Genomic DNA, 20718 nt, shown 5'->3' on the forward strand with positions numbered 1-20718 from the left:
CAAAACGCCTCCCTGGAACGCGGAAGGATTCGAGGGGCGCCTGTGTGTGCCTATGGATCTTAGCACGTTGGCATGGGATGCACGCGGCTGCCCAGTCTTTCACCGATTTACGAAAGCCCGGCCAAACGAACCTAGAGCTGACCAGCTTGACCGAGGCCCGGATGCCTGGATGAGAGAGGGCGTGTACGGAGTCGAAAACGCGATGACGCCACGAAAGGGGAACTACAGGGCGTGGACGGCTGGTGGAAACATCGCAAAGCAGGCTAGGCCCGCCGTTCCACACGGGTCTGTCCTCCAGTACAAGGCCCGTTTGCGCAGACCGAAGGGCAAGGACGTCCGGGTCAGCCTGTTGGTCAGCGGCCATAGCCTCAAAGTCTATGCCAACATAAATGGGAGAAACCAGCACGCGGTATAGACAGTCAGCCACGCAGTTGGACTTACCAGCCACGTGCTGAATGTCAGTTGTGAACTCGGAAATGGCTGCCAACTGGCGCTGCTGCCGCCCGTTCCACGGATCAGAGACCTTGGACATTGCGAATGTCAAAGGTTTATGATTGACGTACGCGGTGAAGCTCCGACCCTCGAGAAAAAAACGAAAATGCCATGTCGCGAAGTGTAGGGCCAGCAATTCCCTGTCAAAAACGCTATATTTGCGCTTACTGTCCCTAAGCGTGCGACTAAAAAAAGCGAGCGGTTGCCAGACACCGGAGACCCGCTGTTCTAACACTGCGCCCACTGCCATGTCCGACGCGTCAGAGGTCAACGCAATCTCCGCCGACGGAAACGGGTGGGCCAGCAGGGCGGCGTGGTCTTGGCCCGAGAAAATGCCTGGATGCGTTCAGGGAGCCAATCAATCGGGTCCTTAGCTGTTTTACCCTTTAAGGCAGCATAGAGAGGCTGCAGCAGGTGCGCAGCTCTGGGGAGAAAGCGGTTGTAGAAATTGACTATCCCCAAGAACTCCTGCAGCGCTTTAACAGACGCAGGACGCGGAAAAGCCGAAACGGCCCGGACCTTGTCTGGCAACGGAACCACACCGTCAGCGGAAATGCAGTGGCCCAAGAAATCCAGAACCGGCAAGCCGAACTGGCACTTGGAGGGGTTGACGATCAGGCCGTGTGCCGGCAAGCGCTGGAAATCCTGATGCAGATGGGACGTGTGCTGACTCTCAGAGCAGCTGGCCACCTATATATCGTCAAGGTACACGAAGATGAAAGGCAGCCCGCGCAAAACAGAGTCCATCAACCGCTGAAAAGTCTGGGCGGCGCCTTTCAGGCCGAACGGCATGCGCAAAAATTTAAACAGGCCGAAAGGGGTAATAACAGCAGTTTTGGGGACATCTTCGGCGCACACGGGAACCTGGTGATACCCCCACACCAAGTCAATTTTAGAAAAAATTGAGGTGCCGGCGAGGTGGGCGGAAAAATCCTGGATGTGGGGAATGGGGTAACGGCCGTTCTCCGTGACATTATTCAAATGGCAAAAATTGCCACACGCCCCCCACCGACCATCTGACTTGGGCACCATGTGTAGCCCAGGCACTGTTCGAGCGCCGCACTATGCCGAGGTGCTCCATTACGGCAAACTCTTCCCGAGCGACGGACAGTTTCGCGGGGTCGAGGCGGCGCGCGTGTGCAAACACCGGGGGACCGACTGTCGGAATATAATGTTCAACCCCGTGCTTCGTTGCTGTGTTCGAGAAATTAGGAACAGTCAGTGAAGGGAGCTCCAAGAGCAAACGCTGAAAAACATTCCCTGAAGTCACTAAATTAGGCCAATTCAGGGGCTCGATGGCGCGAGTGAAACAGGGTATTAAAGAAAAAGACAGTGCATCGATTAAGCGTCTGTTAGCGACATCGACCAGCAGTCCGTGGGCACAAAGAAAATCGGCGCCCAAAATAGGTACAGAGCTAGCGGCAACAACAAAGGTCCATTGGAAATCCCGACCATGAAAACAAACAGTGGGGTGGTGGGGTCCATGTCCCAGGGTCGGAAAAGCGCAAGGCGGCAGGCAGCAGCGCGCCAGGAGAATACGATCCGCGTCCTCAGCCAGGAAGCGATAATCCTTCGTGCCCAGAAGCGGAGAGTTGGCGAGGCCGGCTCTCATGGCCGCCGGCAGCTGTCAGAGGAAGATGTGGGTGAAGAGGAATCCCCCGTCGTCCGGTCCGAGAAAAGATAGCATGTGCTCCATCAGTTCGAGAGCCGTACCACCACCCAGGCCGGAGAGGAGCTTCTCGGCTCGCTCTGCGTCGGAGAGGGCATAGCGCCGAAGGAGCAGCTCCTTAAGGGCGGCGTACTTCCCTCGGGTGGGTGGGTCCCGGAGGAGAGTCAACGCACGACGGGTGGCTAGCGGGTGGAGAGAAGCCACCACATGGTGATATTTCGTGTCGTCAGCCGAGATGCCACGAAGGGCGAACTGAGCCTCCACGTGCACGAACCACGACGGGGGATCGTGAAGCCAAAAGTCCGGCAGCTCGAGCGCCACAGCAAACGTAGCTGCAGCCGGAGGCAAAGGTCTGGCGGCTGCTGATGCATCTAGAGCGGAGTCGGTGCCACCATCGGACTGCAGCATGTTCGAGTCAGGGGTCACCAATGTGGAGGTAAACACAGACGACACGAGAGCTCTCGATAAACACTGCTCGTTTATTACTCATCACCACAGAACTGAACACTTTCCGTCCAAAACACAGCAACAACACTTCCTGAGAACTGGGTGTGAGTGGAGCCCTCCAGTGGTCCACCACACATTTACCTTAACCACTTTGCCTGAGGGTAAGAAGACAGTGGGGAGTAGATGGGTGTACGCAGTCAAAAACAATGTTGATGGATCTGAGAAGTACAAGGCACGTTATGTTGCTAAAGGATATGGTCAGAGGATAGGTGTGGATTATGAAGAAACATTTTCCCCTACTGCTAACCTGACTAGTATCAGACTGTTGATGCAAAAGGCAGCACAAGAAAACATGCTTTTACATCAGATGGATGTTAAAGCTGCCTATCTTCACGCACCAATAGATTGTGAGGTATTCATGGAACAACCTGAGGGCTATGAGGAAAAGTCCGACACAAATGAAAAACTAGTGTGCAAGTTGAAAAAGTCGCTCTATGGGCTAAAACAATCAGGCCGAAATTGGAACAAGTTGTTGCATGAATATCTGAGTGAGAACAACTTTGTGCAGAATCCCGCTGACCATTGTGTTTACACAAAAATGACAGAAAATAAGAAGGTGATTCTGATTGTATGGGTAGATGACCTGATCATTGCTGCTAGTGATGAAAGTGAACTAACTGTTGTGAAGAAAATGCTTGCAGAAAAATTCAAAATGAAGGATTTGGGTAAACTGAGACATTTCATTGGTATAGATTTTGACCAGAGTGATAACTGTGTAAAAAATGTCACAAAAACAATATGTGGAAAAAATACTTGAAAGATTCAACAGAAGAAATGGTTGCAGATGTAATGACAAAACCTGCAACAAAAGTTAAGTTGTTCAAGTTTGAGAAGTTTATGTTTGGGCATTAACATGGTATATGGACATGTATACAGTACTGAGGAAGAAACCTTTTGTTTGTTGTTTACTTAAGAGCATCATAATATGAGAGCAAGTGGGGGTGTTGACATAAGAAGAGAAAATGCTCTCAATTATGGAGACAGTCAAATGGTTCATTTATGTTTGATGTGTGGTTTACATTTGTGTGGCTGTTAATAAAGTTAGCTTGCTCTAGGGGGCGTATGCGTTTCATCAAAATGGCCGAAGGCTGATGTGTGTTTATTCCTCCCTAAATGTCGTCGGTGAAGTTTGCCATGCACGTCAGATTTTCCTGCGCATTTTCATACCTCTGCCAACACAGGGGCTTTGTTGCCAGTACAACAGCAAAACTGCTTAGAGAGATTGGGATCAGAGGACAGGCGCAATGGCAGGCTATAAGAGAATTAGCTAACGCTGCTGAGAGGACCAGTCACTGGTTATAGCTAAAAAGAGCTGACATCACTTGGGCAGCTAAGGCAGTCAGCTAAGATTGAGCAACTCGTGGTGGGCGTGTCTCAACAGGGGCGTCGAAGGGTAAAACATAACATTAGAAATTTTGCTGGTTGCTTGATACAGCTGTCTCAGGGCCTCCTGGGGACTGTGCGGTTAACCTCATGGTAGTGAAACCAAAAGGAGGAATGAAAGAAAAGGAAAGAAAAATTTTCGCTCTTCTCCCCTCTGCTCTTCTTCCCTTTTCTGGGAGGCAGTGGGGAGGTAGAGCGTACAGCTGTCCCTTTGAAGAAATGAGGCTCCATAAATGTTAAAGAGGTAAGTATGATTTCTCAGTTGCAGTGAATAGATAGAAGAAAACTGTAGAAAACTAAACAGAAGAAAGAAGAAGAGAAATAACAATTTAACACAAACCAGTGACACACTCTGGGGCCTGATCAACCCTGGCAGGGCCTCCATGGATGAGGGTGTCTAGTGATAATGGCCAAAACACCCGATGAATCCAAGGTTCACTACTGACGATGTGTCCCAAATTTTAATATAAGCTAGATCAGACCTCTAATCTCTAAACCTAACTAAGGGGAAAAAATGGCAGATTAGCGTGGGTAAAAGACCGAAAGTTGAGGAATAATGATGTGTGCCACTGGTAAATTTCTGGGCTGCCTTTCCACATAACAGCCATCCCTCAAGATTTTCTCCATTTAAAGCAATGCATTATCAGGCATTGCAACATCTAGTCCTTTTACTGAATAAGCATTTTATCTGTTACATTGTAACCAGTGTTTGAAACATAAAATGTAAGAGTCACCATGGGTGGCATAATATTTATGCTGGTTCAACATTTTGACCTGAAGCTTATGGCTGGGAGAACTCCCTGTGTATTTGTTCAGGTCCCTCATTTCATGATTACAAATGATTCAAAAAGCAACAACACATCTTTTCTATTTTGGTTTAAATACAGTGGGTGAAAAAAAATACAGGATTGTTCTGGATGGTTCAGTGGTTTGTGGTGTTTCCTCACAGATGGTTACTGGTTCAAACCATTTAGCAGCTGTTGGATTTCTCTGAGCTGTTTGTATTTTCTCCCTGTTCCTGTGTCTCTTTTACAGCAATGATTGAATTTTCCTGTCACAGTTCACACTTTGGTGATAATGTGAATATTTCGTAGCAGATGCTCTTCCACCTGCTGAAGTTATATTTGACCCAAGGTCCAAAAGCTATGTAATTAACAATCATACAATTCACCTTTTGTCAACAACACTGCCCAAATCTTGGCATAATGGGTATAAATTATACATAACATCATGTAAAAATGTAAAAGTCCTGGGCTGATGAAGCAGTCAGTGTGGATTTCGCATGAAGTCACTGATGGTCCTACGTATGACTCTTAAACAGCTCAGACAGCTGTTGACAGTCTTCTCATGTTTACTTTCTTCTTTTCTGAAGAGAAATGGTTCTCGTAGAGAACTGGTTTGCAGTAATTCAGTTCCTTGGAATAATAATGGCACAGTCTACAGCGTGGACATGGACATTTTATTTATATTTTATTACACAAAAGGCCAAGGGCGTGATGTTAAAGTGGAAACTGGACCCAGGACAGAAACAACTGCACTGTGCTGCTAACACAACTTTGACTCTTTGGAAGATTCAGCACAGACAGCATGCTAATGCTAAGTTAGCCAATAACCCAGAGTTAAATCTGAGTGAATAACGACCCCAGCCCAGCAGGTGAACCCTGAACTTTGTGAGGTAGGAAAAGCAGTGATGAGCAGTCATAAAATTAATAAACTTTAAATACTTTTTCTTTTATTACCTTGTTAAATAATGTACTAATAGGAAATAAAACTGCTAATGAAAATTCTCTACAGTCTTGTTGTCAGTGCTGATCATGAACAGCAGGGGTCGCAGCTTTGCCATTTTACAGCAGTAGCAGTGAGAGCTCAGAGTGCAGCAGGAAAACACAGGAAGTACGACAAAAGATGTCTTGATGCATGCTCAGTCATCAAGGTAAGTAAATCTCCGAAGTTTGATTCTGTTCATCCGGACGTAACATTTTTAGTGGGAGAAATGTTTCCATGTGAAACTGAATTCTCTTAGGCAATTTTCTTCAACTTACTTCGTCAGGCTTCTTGATGAATGATTCAAAGCACAAACCACTTTTTTTTACTTCCTTTTGTTCTGTTGTGGAGATATGGTACAGGCAACACAGGAGCTGTAACTCTCCATTCTGACTTTATTCATCTCCAAACTACAACTGGACACATTGCGCCAAAAACCAGCAGAACCCCTCCTCCCGACCTGGGTGTGAGTGGAGCCCTCTGGTGGGCCACCACACTGTTCTCTTCCAATATATTGTTGCAATATACCCTAACCCCAACATCAGTTGTCTCTGATTCTCAGTCCAGTTCTTGTGTAATTTGGCAGCATTTCCTCCCTGTTTCCCTTCCTTAAGAAGTGCTTCTTGACAGCTTCCCACTCTCATACTTTGCATGGAAAATAACCCAAATACATGAGCAGAAACAGGCAACAGATTAAACTGAAAACTAGCTTTATTCCAAGTGGCTGAAGGTCTACAAATCAAAGTCCATAAATTCAAAAGGAAAATACCAAAAATTCAGAGAAGAAGAGGTAATCTGTACTTTTTAAAATACTGGAGGAGAAACAAAGAAAAATAAAAGTAAACATAAACAAGAATTCTAAGTCCTAAAACTCAAACCTCTGAGTCCATGACCCAAGACCATGACACTCTTCCACTGGGACCACTTCATCTGATCAAACAGTAGATGGATCAACTGCAGAGTCAATTGCGTCTCTCAGGTCCTGTGTCAGGTTTATTGGATGATGAGGATGAAGGATTATTTTCAAACTTAAGTCACAGTCACGCTATTAAGAGTTTATACTGGAGAGGAAAGGCAGGTTAAATAGAGCCGCTGCAGTAATGTGTCAGACATTTAAAACATAAATATAATTAAACAGTATTTAAACAACTTTAATCTAAATTCCAACAAAAGTTTAGACTTGTGTGTTTGTTTCTATGATTCTATTCTATCTCTTGGACTGCTTCCTCCTCGGCCTCCACTTCTTCAGCTCTGGAAACATCCGTCTCATCGTTCTCCTTTTTGTCTGATTTCTGCTTTTTGATGACCTGGAGAGACGATACACAATGCATGTTACTGTTCCTACATTTCTCAGCTACTACTCAGTTTCATACATGCTTTTATTTACTCTGATGTACCTTATAGTAGAAATGAAGGGCAATGTTCTCCAAAAGCAGAATCAGTGGCAGGAAAACATATCTCAGGATTGGAGTTCTTGAATCTGTGGAAAGCGATCAGGCATCATCAGAATATCAATTGTTTCAACTGCTTTAAATGTCTGAAAAAAGATTACATGGAAAAACCTTCTCATAAACCATCCATGTTAACATGAACAGATTATGAAACAATGGGCTTCCACTGAATGGCATGTAAAAGTCACCCCACCCAGCCACAAACTTACTACATCACACACTCCAGACACACATGGTTTAGGAGGCGTGGCTCCATCTGACCAATATGGTGGCCACATTGCATCATCATCATCAGACTGAACAGCAGTCACTAATGAATTACCTACATTTAGATTGGTAAATCTTTGGATAGTCAAACAGTTGTGTAGTCACAGTTATATGACGTACAAATGTTGAGTTCTGTTGTCTAGGCGAGAGGCGGGGTACACCCTGGACAGGTCGCCAGTCTGTCGCAGGGCCAACACATAGGGACAGACAACCATTCACACTCAGATTCACTCGCACATTCACACCTAGTGGCAATTTGTATTATCCAATTAACCTATCCCCACAAGCTGCATGTCTTTGGACATATATACCCATTTCAATTATTTATTTTTACTAGTGAAACCAATATAACATCTCCACATTCACAAATATACATTTCTGACATTCAAAAACAAAACAAAAACAAATCAGGGACCAATATAGCCACCTGTCTTTGCAAGGACACTCAAAAGCCTGCCATCCATGGATTCTGTCAGTGTTTTGATCTGTTCACCATCAACATTGCGTGCAGCAGCAACCACAGCCTCCCAGACACTGTTCAGAGAGGTGTACTGTTTTCCCTCCTTGTAAATCTCACATTTGATGATGGACCACAGGTTCTCAATGGGGTTCAGATCAGGTGAACAAGGTGGCCATGTCATTAGTTTTTCTTCTTTTATACCCTTTCTTGCCAGCCACGCTGTGGAGTACTTGGACGCGTGTGATGGAGCATTGTCCTGCATGAAAATCATGTTTTTCTTGAAGGATGCAGACTTCTTCCTGTACCACTGCTTGAAGAAGGTGTCTTCCAGAAACTGGCAATAGGACTGGGAGTTGAGCTTGACTCCATCCTCAACCCGAAAAGGCTCCACAAGCTCATCTTTGATGATACCAGCCCAAACCAGTACTCCACCTCCACCTTGCTGGCGTCTGAGTCGGACTGGAGCTCTCTGCCCTTTACCAATCCAGCCACGGGCCCATCCATCTGGCCCATCAAGACTCACTCTCATTTCACCAGTCCATAAAACCTTAGAAAAACCAGTCTTGAGATATTTCTTGGCCCAGTCTTGACGTTTCAGCTTGTGTGTCTTGTTCAGTGGTGGTCGTCTTTCAGCCTTTCTTACCTTGGCCACGTCTCTGAGTATTGCACACCTTGTGCTTTTGGGCACTCCAGTGATGTTGCAGCTCTGAAATATGGCCAAACTGGTGGCAAGTGGCATCTTGGCAGCTGCACGCTTGACTTTTCTCAGTTCATGGGCAGTTATTTTGCGCCTTGGTTTTTCCACACACTTCTTGCGACCCTGTTGACTATTTTGAATGAAACGCTTGATTGTTCGATGATCACGCTTCAGAAGCTTTGCAGTTTTGAGACTGCTGCATCCCTCTGCAAGATATCTCACTATTTTTGACTTTTCTGAGCCTGTCAAGTCCTTCTTTTGACCCATTTTGCCAAAGGAAAGGACGTTGCCTAATAATTATGCACACCTGATATAGGGTGTTGATGTCATTAGACCACACCCCTTCTCATTACAGAGATGCACATCACCTAATATGCTTAATTGGTAGTAGGCTTTCGAGCCTATACAGCTTGGAGTAAGACAACATGCATGAAGAGGATGATGTGGACAAAATACTCATTTGCCTAATAATTCTGCACTCCCTGCACTCAAAAAAATGAAACGTTGACTTTAATTAAAATTATTTTGTCAACAGGTTCCACGAAATTGAATTATGTTAGTTTAAAGCAAAAATCTTTAGTTCATCTAATTTAAAAAAACTACTTAAGATTAACAAGACATATTTAAGACTAACTAAATCAAGTTATGTTGTATGAACAAAGATGATATATTTTCAGGTTAGATAGTTTAGTTACTTCAACACATTTCTTATTTGTGGCAGTAAAATGTTAAATTTAAGTTAGATTAATTCAAATATTATATTTTCAGCCACCTTGTGCTTTATTAATTAGTTTTACATAAATCTATTTTGTCAACAGGTTCCACACAAATGAATTAAGTACATCCAACTTATTTTTTAAAATTTCTTTTATTGCCAACACATTCAGTGAGCATTTGTGTAAACCCAGTCCAAAATAAAACAACAGCTCATTAGGGTTAGTAATTAACAGTATGTAGACAGATGCAACATCAAGACTTTAAATTAAATGTCTGTATCTACCAGAAATAGAAGAAAAAAAAAACGCATTGAAGATCACATAACACATTGATAAGATGACACTTGAGTTATGCACATGTGATGCTAGTAAGGTCTGTGAGTGTTTTTTTCTTTTAGTGTCTAAAATGGATAGCAAAGTTGCTATTTGCAATGATTGCTTAGGGTCAGTCCAGTAACACAACGCCAATGAAGTGCTTTCCTTTAACAATGCAAAGTGAAGTGTCCACCTCAACAGCCACAATTAAAAAAAAATTTATGTAACAACAACAATAATAATAATAATAATAATAATAATAATAATAATAATAATAATAATAATAATAAATAGTCCACTGATATTAGCAATCAAAGAAAATTACATCACCATCCCAAATAAAACTTTAACAAAACATGCCAACATTATGGTCTAACAATAAAACAGCTTGTCAGCGTTCAGTTTTTTTGCAACAGCACAGCAGTAACCATTTAACACTCGCCACTGTCAACATTTATTTTACCAGTGTTTGGGCAAAAAACTTCAGATGGAAACATTTTAACATGGAAACAATTGTTCGTCTTTAAAAGTCCACAAAATATACATTCATCCTGCATTCCCAACTTGGATGATCTGATATCCTCGTGTTGGTGTTGTTCCCAGACCATCATGAAAATGTTGTCACATTGTTGTGACGTTATTCTTTTGCGCGCCAAGCCATTTGTGCATTTATGAAATTCCAATGTTACAAGGACAATATCAATTCTGCTTAATGTTTATTAAAGGGTTAGGGTTAGGGTCAGTTGATCGGCGGACAGAGGCGGTTTCACGCAGCTTAAGTACAGTTTTTTGTTTTACGCCGGTTTTTCCCGAAGTCGCAAAAGTATGACGTCACAACATTCTGATTGGTCACTTGCAATGTTGATCCTGGAACAACATTTAGTATGATGATCTGGGAACAACACCAACACGAGGATATCAGATCAACCTCCTAACTTACCCTTATTTTTAGTATGTATTGCAATTACCTTTACAATGCACACAATGTAACACAAACTGAATATGAACATATTTCCACCTCATAACAATATGCCTTGAACGCTAAAATACACACCACCCTTCAACATTTCTGGTGCAGTATCATCTCTCAATTAAATCCTTTAAATCTCAATACTTTTGATTGTCTCTTACTAGCCCCCCACAACAGTAAAATCTCTCAAATTGTAGTAGTTTACAAACTTTTCAAAATGTTCTAAATTTCTCTTAAATGTAATTTTCCCGTTATCTGTCATTTACAAATTACCATTTTATTCCCATTCAGCCTCCGAAAAACTTCTGTCCATCTGCAGAACATTCATCATCCAAATTAAAGGTTGGCTTATTCATTCAGTGTATTCTTGAGCAACTGTACCTTGGTCAAGAGTCTGCTGACATACAGATGAAGGAAGAGCTTCTGAAGTACTTCAAAGAAAGCTTTCAGTCTTGAGGTTAACTGAGATTCAGTGCATATATCCCACCCATTAAGAGTGCACATGCAGAGGCCAGGTCTTCCAGGTCATGCAGGACACACTAGATGGTTATACCCACATCGGCTGGAGGAGTGCTGGCATCAGCTCTTTCGATGGTAAAGATAGCAAGGGTAATTTGTTCCAGCTCCCTCTGAACAGCTGTAGCTTAGACACAAAAACATAGAAAAATGGCATCCAGTTTTAAAAAAAGAAAGAAAAAGGGCCAAAGCTACCCTTTAATGACGTAAACACAATATTAGGAACATGCACCCCAGTGTGCCACTATTTCAGACTACAGATTCAACGATAAATATAAATAGTTTGGGTATACAAGAAGATTTCCCAAAACATTTAAACAGGTTCCATGCAAATTACAACAACAACAACATTACAACATGCAACAACATTAGTTATTCAAAATTTGGTTTAATACAGATAAAAAACTAAACTAAAATTACCAACCAATTATTCTTTGAAGAGGATGCTTGGGTCTTCATTCAGGTAAAAAGGTAGTGCCCTGAGGACACACTCCCTCCCCTTTTCAATACTTTCCTTCTGTAGAGAGTGGCAGAGATACAGGAAGAGAAAACAGATATACTTTAGGATGACAGAAACTCACATTATACGCAAAATGAATGACATATCCACTGCACAGATAGACATGTACACAAGACCAACTAATCATCACATGGACATGAATAGTTAACCTGTTGGGCAGGGTTTCCACCACATTAGATATGTCCATAATGGAGGTAAATACAAACTAATACATCATCTTTTTTGCATTCAAAACATAACATAAAAACATTCACTTCTGGTTTAACCTAAATCAAGGGATCAGATTTTACATATGTTTAGGTAATTTAAATTTTCCAACGTTTTGAGTACCAAACTTTGTCTTGCTTAATATAAATGTAAGTGCACTGTGCAGCTACCATACACTAGCTGTTTAAATTTGAAAATGATCTTATTAGCCATAATATTTTGCTACCAACAGAATAACGCACCTGTGTGGCTGGGGCCAAAGTTTGTCTAATTTTCTTCCCTGCAACGCCTCCTTTTTTCTTGAAGACTTTTATGAGCTGGTCAGTGTATTGGTCAAGTTGTGTAAAAAGCCTTGGAACATGTGCAGCAGTAGTAATCCTCACATATTCTGCTTCCACCTGAAAATATGTCAACAAACACAACATACTGTACTGTAAATATACATACTATATGTACACATATACAAACTAAAACTAATGTAGTAAGACCTCATTAAAGCTATAATTTTAACACAAACATTTACACAAAATGCTAATGGAGCCATTACAGCTTTTATTGTTATTTATCAAGTTCCAAAAAATATTGATCACAGCTGATCTGAAAAGAATTTCATGCCTCAGGCCCTTGAACTGCAACCTTTACCATGGTTCAGATGTGGAGAAGAAATAACAGGGGCATGGGATGGGTCACAAAAGAAAACTTAACTTATAAAACAGTTTTGTTTTTAAAAGTATAACAGTTCACATACCACATACAAGCTCAGCAATACCACATACACCACATCAGTATAGGAGGGAGCAGGTAAAGGCAGGATCTGAGATTTATAAAGTAAAACAAGAAATTCATTACTTAATTTCAAGAAGCAAATTATTGTTTGAATTACAACTAAATAAAATACTACTCAGAAGAAAAGCAAGAGATTGACACTGCCATGTGCTAACTTTCTATAGAAGCAATTATCACCAGGTCTGTCGACCTCCATTGTCTGTCCACTCATATGTCTTGAATAATTTTATTAAAAAAATTAAGTGTGTACTTTCACAAACTGTAATTTATAACTACATTGATATGTATAACTCCGCTAGGAAACATGCTGTATTTACAGACCATTTTTACATAATACAGATTACTGATAGAGCAGAACAATGGTGTCACAGTGGCTTTCGCCCTTGACTTTTTGGATTTTAAATGTCACTTTATGCTATCCTTGCTATCCTATTCGATATTTCCGACTCTCGGATTACAGAAAAGGAATCCCAAGAAAGCAAATGGAAAAATAACCCCTTGAAAGAATAACCCCATGAACCCCTGTAGCTAATCCCTTAATAAAACAAAAAACAATAAAAATGTTTCTTACACAGTCCACAAAATAAGCATGTCCAGGACCCAGTAAAACTAATGTAAAACAAGCACACGCAAACGATATAACATGTCTTGTAAGACAAACGCAAAATATAACCATGCTGGACATATAGATACTACACAACATAGTCAAAGAAAAAAGTGGTCTTACCTCTCAAAGAAACAGCAGCTTGGCGCCAAAACAGCCTTTTTCAGTTAAATTTGAAGTCTTGCGCATGAGCAGGCACAAGCCGTGAAACCTTCTTGTTCTGCGCGGTTTCATTACAACTGTTTTTGCATTACTGCCACCTTGTGGATATACAAGGTATATCGATCCTAATTGACTTAACTTAAATGTTATGCGATCAAGTAACACATTAGTATTATGTACGTTGAATAATAGACACAATTACGTAGACTTGATTAGAAAAACATATGTTAACTTAACAAAAACATATATTTTAAGTAAAATGAAAATAAATAATTAATATACACTGAACAATCCACCTCATTCATTTTTTTGAGTGTGTATTAGAACAACATGGCTTCGTAGCAGAAGATTTCTGGTGATGAATTGGCCTGTCAGTCCGGACCTTTTTGACACATCAAGTAATAAAGCATGATAAACAGGACTGTTGTTGGGAATTTCGGGACTGTTTAGTAGCTTAAATCCTCCGTTTCCCATAAGTCCAGCAGCTGGTCTACTCGATTTTTATGGACTGTAGTTAAAATAAATGTGGCTGCTACACAGTAGTAAACATGACTCTGTCCATGTTTTTGAGATCTGTTGTTATCATCAAATTCAAATTGAGTGAATATTTTTTTATTAAAATGGTCTCAGTGTAAACACGTGATGTGTTTCTATGTTTATGAGATTTGCAAATCATTGCATTCTGTTTTTATTTACACTTAATCCCACCTTTGTTTGGAACTAAATTCTCCTTAAAAATGATCTAATAAAGCTCACTCAGGTCAGACTCCAGTCAGACACAAAAGGAAAACTCCTGTATAGGTGGGCATTGTTGTGACTACCAGTTAATATAAATAAAATGTGTTTTTTCACTTAGTTTGTGTTTTGATTTTGGTTTGTGAGTGTTATTTAGTGTGTAATAAATTCATCATTATAATCATTCATTTGCTCACTCTACATATTGAGCTGCGAATCAATCTCTTATGAAAGCTAAATTGTTAAATCTTAATACTATCAGATGGTATACCTAATTGTCAAGGTCCGGCAGTCCTCCAGCTGACCTGCCCATTGTTTCCATGTGCGTTTTGTTTGTGTCTCCCTCTTTTCCTTGTCTCTGTGATTTTGGTTACACTCTCGCTCCCGGATGTTTTGTCCTGCAACCTCTCAACCCAGAAATGGTAAATGGTAAATGGCCTGTATTTATATAGCGCTTTACTAGTCCCTAAGGACCCCAAAGCGCTTTACATATCCAGTCATCCACCCATTCACACACACATTCACACACTGGTGATGGCAAGCTACATTGTAGCCACAGCCACCCTGGGGCGCACTGACAGCCGGACACTGGCGCCACCAGGCCCTCTGACCACCAGAAGTGTTCCGGCGCTGGAGGTAGCCACACCTGCTGCTCATCAGCCGCTCTGATTACAGTCTTCTGAGCCACCTATTTGGCAGTGCGACCGAGCTCCAGTCAACGCTGGATTGTTGAGTTAATCTTCATCAGTACAGCCGTGATTCGTAGTGTTAGAAACCTCACTAATTGTGGATATTCTTGCTAACATGTCTGTGTGCTTGTGTGTTGTCAGGAGTTGGGAGCGGAGAGTGTCGAGTCACTGGAGCGGATCACATATCGGAGAACAAGAGTGGAGTCACAAATTGGAGCACGAGTACGGAGTATAAATAGGGTTCACAGAATTGAGCACGGGTCATCGGTGTGTTTTTGCATTGCTACGGACTATCACACTGTGAGGAGGACCTGTGAAAGTCTTATCGTGAAGCCAAAGTGTCGGAGAGCTGTGTATATTTACCTTTACCTTTCACTGTAAATAAACTCTGTGTTTTCTTTCGCAAAGAGTCCTTTGCTTGGGTTCGATTACTAACCACCCACTGTGACAGAACAATCCAGCTACATAATGGACCCAGCAGACTCGACCCCAGTGCTGCGGGAATTATCACTGCAGGCGGACCTGCTGGAGTGGCACGAGGAGATGCTTCAGCATATAACCAAGGAGCAGAGCACCCTGTTGCAGGTAGTGACTGAATTACAAGTTACGTTGCTATCTTCTCTCTTCCCTTGCTGCCAGCAAGCTCTCATTGACTCTGGGGGAAGTTTTCTAGATGAGAAAAATGTAAAGCTACAAAAACTAAATTTTAATTTTCATATTTTAATTGCTTAAAATGTTTAGACAGAATAGCATATTTATTTGGCCATATCTAAGTCTGTTTGCAAGTCATTTAGCTCATATTTTGGCACCATTACATTGCAGAGTAAGGTCTACACTACACTTTTTTTTTTTTTAATTTTATTATGAGCTTTTATCAGGAATCATACTTTAATAGTGGTGAGAATACATCTTTTTTTCTTTTCTTTTTTTTGTTCTACATTTCTGAGATTTTTTTTTCTGGTGAACCTTTCAAGCAATGGAGTCTGCAGTTATTAAATCTATTTTTACCTTCTTCAACTTATCTAATAGTAGAATAAGTAAAAAGCATGCTTTTAATAAATCAAGAGGATGATGAAATAATGATGATAAACAATGATAGTTTCCACATGACCTTGACTCAGTAATTTGAAGGTAAACAAATGACAACATCCAAACGCTGTCAACTACGTCAACTGAGCATCCAAATGTAAGACACTGAGACAGAACAAACCCCAAAAGTGAGTCTTCATTGGCTGTTGCAAAAATCTGAGCATATCTCCCCTGATGGACAAGTGCTGTACCGAAACATTTTTATCACACCTTGTTGATATCAGCCTGCCTTTATGATGATGTCAGCCAGTTATGGCATCTCAAAGATGCTGTAACAGCTCTATTCAGGTCTTTTCATATGATATATTACTTGATGTGGTTGTTGGACATTTTTTTTTCTAGGTCAACTTTGACCTTGGACTTGAACAGTGAAGGTCAAGATCAAGTGCTTAGCTAACCTAGATACTCATGATCCCAAAGGCCCAGTGTATTGGTGTGAAGTTTGAAGACATAACGAAAAATGTAGGTAATATAAAGTTTTTACTGATTTTCACATTGGGTGTGACCTCGACCTGATTTTTACAAAAATGAAATCAGCTGTCATTGGTATCAACCATCATACAAAATTTAAAAAAAAAAAAAAAAGTCTTGTAAACTGTGGATGCTGACTGCTAACAAACAGACAGAGAAACAATTACAAACTCCTTCCCTTTGGGGAGAATAAAGTATAAACACACAGACAGTGATTGGGAATGAGATGTAGGCTTCTATAGACGAAAATGAACAAAGATGAACACAAAGGAGGGAAAAGAACAGGAAGTGAAGCTAAACAGTGACACTGTATACATTATAATAGTTAACATACAGATTTCTGTCCTGATTACAGCTGCATGGACCATTTTGTTACTGAATACTGTGTATGAGACAAAAAGCATCTCACCTATCTCACAGATGACACCAGCATCCTGATGATGTCCACAGTCGTGTGAACCAAATCCTCTGTGCTGACACTCAGTTAGAGAACTTTCACTTCCTGAACAGGACACATCATCCAGCCAGATTTGTCCTGTTCCTTCACCAAACTGAGCTGATCGGGGGGCCTCCAGTGCCGGTCCACAGCCTAACTGACTGCAGACCACCTCAGCATCATTGATGTCCCAGCCATCATCACAGACTGTTCCCCATCTGTTGTTGTAGGAGATTTCAACTCTTCCGAAGCAACGAGCTGACCCAGGATTAACTAATCTTATCTGAGCATCTGACAAAAGAAAGAGCAGATTACACTCTGTTTCTTATTTTATTTTATTTAAGCTACTCTGGTTAAAAAGGGCTGACATCACTTGGGCAGCTAAAGCAGTCAGCTAACCGCGAGAGAAAAGAAAATATTCTGCTCTTCTCCCCTTTTGTGGGATGCAGTGGGGAGGTAGAGCGTACAGCCCGATCCGGCGGGGAGGTATGGGAAGCCAGATCGGGCGCCCACTTCCGGCTCTCCTCTCTGCTCTCTCTCCTATCTTGTCCCTTTTGTCTTACTTCTCTCTATCACCTTTTCTATCCCTTTGACGAAGTTAGGCTCCATAAATATTTCTCAGTTGCAGTGAATGGATAGAAGGAAACTAAACAGAAGAAAGAAGAAGAGAAATAACAATTTTAACATAAACCATTGACACACTCACGGGCCTGATCAAACCTGGTAGGGCCTCCTTGGATGAGGGTGTCTAGTGATAATGGTCGAAACACCCGATGAATCCAAGGTCCACTACTGACGATGTGTCCCAAATTTTAATATGATAAGCTAGACCTCTAATCCCTAAACCTAACCAAGGAAGGAAAATGGCAGATTAGCCTGGGTAAAAGACTGAAAGTTCAGGCACACAACGATGTGTGCTGCTGGTAAAGTTTCTGGGCTGCCTTTCTTCATAACAGCCATCCCTCAAGAGTCTCTCCAACCAAAGCAATGCATTATCAGGGACTTTAACATCTAGTCCTTTTACTGAATTCTAATTACTTTTTTATAATAATGTGATTTTTCATTTTCAAAGTCAATTACATCCAATAAATTAATGAATTTAATAATTAATTTGAAATGTGCTTTTTTTTTTATTTCATTTATGTATTTCTTTTTTTTTTCTTTTTTGCTTTATCCTTTTTAATTTAATTCTGCATCTAATTAAGTCAGTGCTGTCCTATGCTTTCAATAAGTTATAAAATATTGTACCTATCAAAACAAATTTTGTTTGTTTGTAAAATATTCAATGTATGTGTTTATATATATTTATATATAAACACTATTTACATATAAACACCTTCAAGGTGCATTAAAGACTCTTTTGCAAGCAGACAGTCTCCAAGGTTTTGGGAGGATTTGGGAGATAACCGGAGGACAGAAGCTGCAGAGAGGTATGTAATTGTGCTACTCTGCTTCTTGTTCCCAGCTCTAGACAGTCACAAGAGCTGCTCCATGTTTAAAACAATTTATTTAATTATTAAAGAAAAATAATAAAAGACGGATAAATAAAAACTGAGAATTAATCAAAATAATAGATAAACATAAAGCCAAATAGAAGAGGGGGAAAAATCATATAATGTAATTTCATTTATCAGTCTGGTGTTTTGGGGAACACCTTCATCCACGCACAGTTTAATTTCAATATATGAGACTATTTAAAGAAAACTTTTGCATGTGAAACTCAGTTTAACAAACATGACTGACCTTCGACAGCTGAAGATGCAGACAAAGAAGTGACTGTAGAAAAGAAATTAGAATTCATTATTCTGAAATGATAAGCTCTTCCTGTCTGGATACAATAAAAACTTGAACTGAACACAGCATACCAAATTAAGAAAAGAATTAAATGACAGAACAGAAAACCTTTAAGGAACTGAACACTGATTGCCGGAGTCCTCTGACAAACTCTGTTAGTATTAGGGGTGTAATTTCCAGGGGGCTTGGGGGGTTATGATCCCCCCGAAATCAGACCCAGCCAATATAACCACCCTAATAAAATTATGAATTATCTTGCCTAAATAGGCTGTTGATTTTCTTTACTCATTTCAGTTAATACCCACAACATAGTTGCATGTTTAATCATCTGGGAATTTACACAGATTTAGTTATTTATTTGGACAGAGATCTTGACCCCCCCAATGTTCAGCACAAAGTTACGCCCATCGTTAGTATAGCAAAGAAAGAAAATAATTAAGTGATATAAAGTTCATCTCACCGATGGCCAAATAGAAGAAGTTTCTCTGTTGTGTCCACATGGCTGAGACTCAAAATGTGTTCTGTGTAAAATGAATCATCAGTGACAAAAAAGTTAAATCTACCCAAACACTTCACACTGTTTATTCCCCTTGAAATGCCTCCTCCTCCATAGTATTTTAAAGTAAAGACATTGTAAATACTTTGTGGATCATTTTATTTAGGAGTAAAATATAATAATTTTGGATTTGTGTATGTAGAACAGCAGCAGTGTCTAAACAGACACAAAGCAATTCAAAAATAAAGTTTACTTTGGCACCTAAATTAAATGAGAAATATGTATGTGCAGCATTAGAGTGAGTTGAACACCTAAATCTAGATGAAATAAAGGATTATGTTTCAAACTGTGTTCATCTCTGAAAGTTACGGACAGACAGTTTATTTCATTACTGCAAAAATTTATGAAAACACCTGCAGCTACGACCTGCAGGAACTGCTGAACACAAAATACTGATATGTGTTCATAAACTGTTCTCATATATCTAGAATTCAGAAATTTTTTAATTGTTTTTTTTACACAGCGTGTGTTTCATATTTTTCCTAAACGTATACATGGACAAATTATCTGTAGAGTTTTGTAATATGCATGACCATGACAAATGAAGCCAATATTTGAAGATTTATTTAACTGTGAGGCAGATGGAATAAAATTAATTAGTTATTCTTACCAGTTCTGTAATCCACAACAGTTAGAAAGCTAAAGTGAAGCCTTGATAGTTGCAGTTCTCTGCAGTCGTCTGAAGGCTGCAGGTATTTGTTCCACCTGCAGTCTCAAACTGCTGTGATGTTGCTGTTAAACCACAGTTACATTAGATCATCCGATTGATATTTTTGGCACTCTGCTGTAAAATAACCACAGAAACCTCAGTGTGTGATGTAGCTCAGTACATCAACCATTTTCCCACACTAAAAACACTTTAATTTGAACCATGCAAATGTGCAGCTTACCTAAAGCTTCTTTCTAAACCAAGTCCTTCGGGAGCATCTGTTTCTCTTTCTTCTCTCCCAATCCCAAACAGGAAACTAGTTTTCCCCAACAATATATTCACAAATAAAACATTTGAATGTAACCTACAAAGAAAAGTCTGTTTCGATCATTGCGAAGCATGCACAGATGTTGAACATGTTAAAAACATGTTAAAAAAATGTTTAACAACGCTGTTTGTCTCACGCTCAAGCTGTGGCCTTCACATGTTTCCTTCACTCTGCTTTCTGAAACACCTGCAATCAAACTCCACTTACCTCCTGTTTATAATCTCTGCCTCCGATTGTTCTGTCTGCTTATGTGTTAGTGACACTCAGTCTCTTAGTTATCTCAGTGATTTAAAGTTCATGTTGATGCCATTCCTCCTCAGTGTATCAGTCAGTGTCTCAGTACTATCCAGGGGCTCGTGCCTATCATCCTCAATCAATATTGGATATTAATCTTTGCGAAATCTACCAGAGATTAGCAGAAGGGAGATCAGCCCACTTTAAATCAGGTATGGTTTGATTTCTATGAGTCAAGTCCTTGTAAACTT

The 20718-nt window shown here is 40.7% G+C and overlaps 1 long non-coding RNA gene across 3 annotated transcripts; it reads right to left on the reverse strand.

The window, feature by feature from the left end:
* Positions 1 to 10627: 10627 nt before the first annotated feature.
* LOC113010415 (uncharacterized) lies at positions 10628 to 13758 on the reverse strand. 3 transcript variants are annotated; one of them, XR_003270345.1, is made up of 4 exons: positions 13448 to 13758; positions 12683 to 12748; positions 11632 to 12332; positions 10628 to 11334 (listed from the first exon to the last, which is right to left on the reverse strand). It is a non-coding gene; the product is annotated as an uncharacterized LOC113010415 (long non-coding RNA). The 3 variants fall into 3 exon arrangements; XR_003270344.1 differs by having other exon boundaries at positions 11632 to 11724; positions 12177 to 12332; positions 12683 to 13758; XR_003270343.1 differs by having other exon boundaries at positions 12683 to 13758.
* Between the last annotated feature and the right edge of the window lie 6960 nt (positions 13759 to 20718).

Source organism: Astatotilapia calliptera, chromosome 18, assembly GCF_900246225.1.
Source record: "Astatotilapia calliptera chromosome 18, fAstCal1.2, whole genome shotgun sequence".
Classification (NCBI taxonomy): Eukaryota; Metazoa; Chordata; class Actinopteri; order Cichliformes; family Cichlidae; genus Astatotilapia; species Astatotilapia calliptera.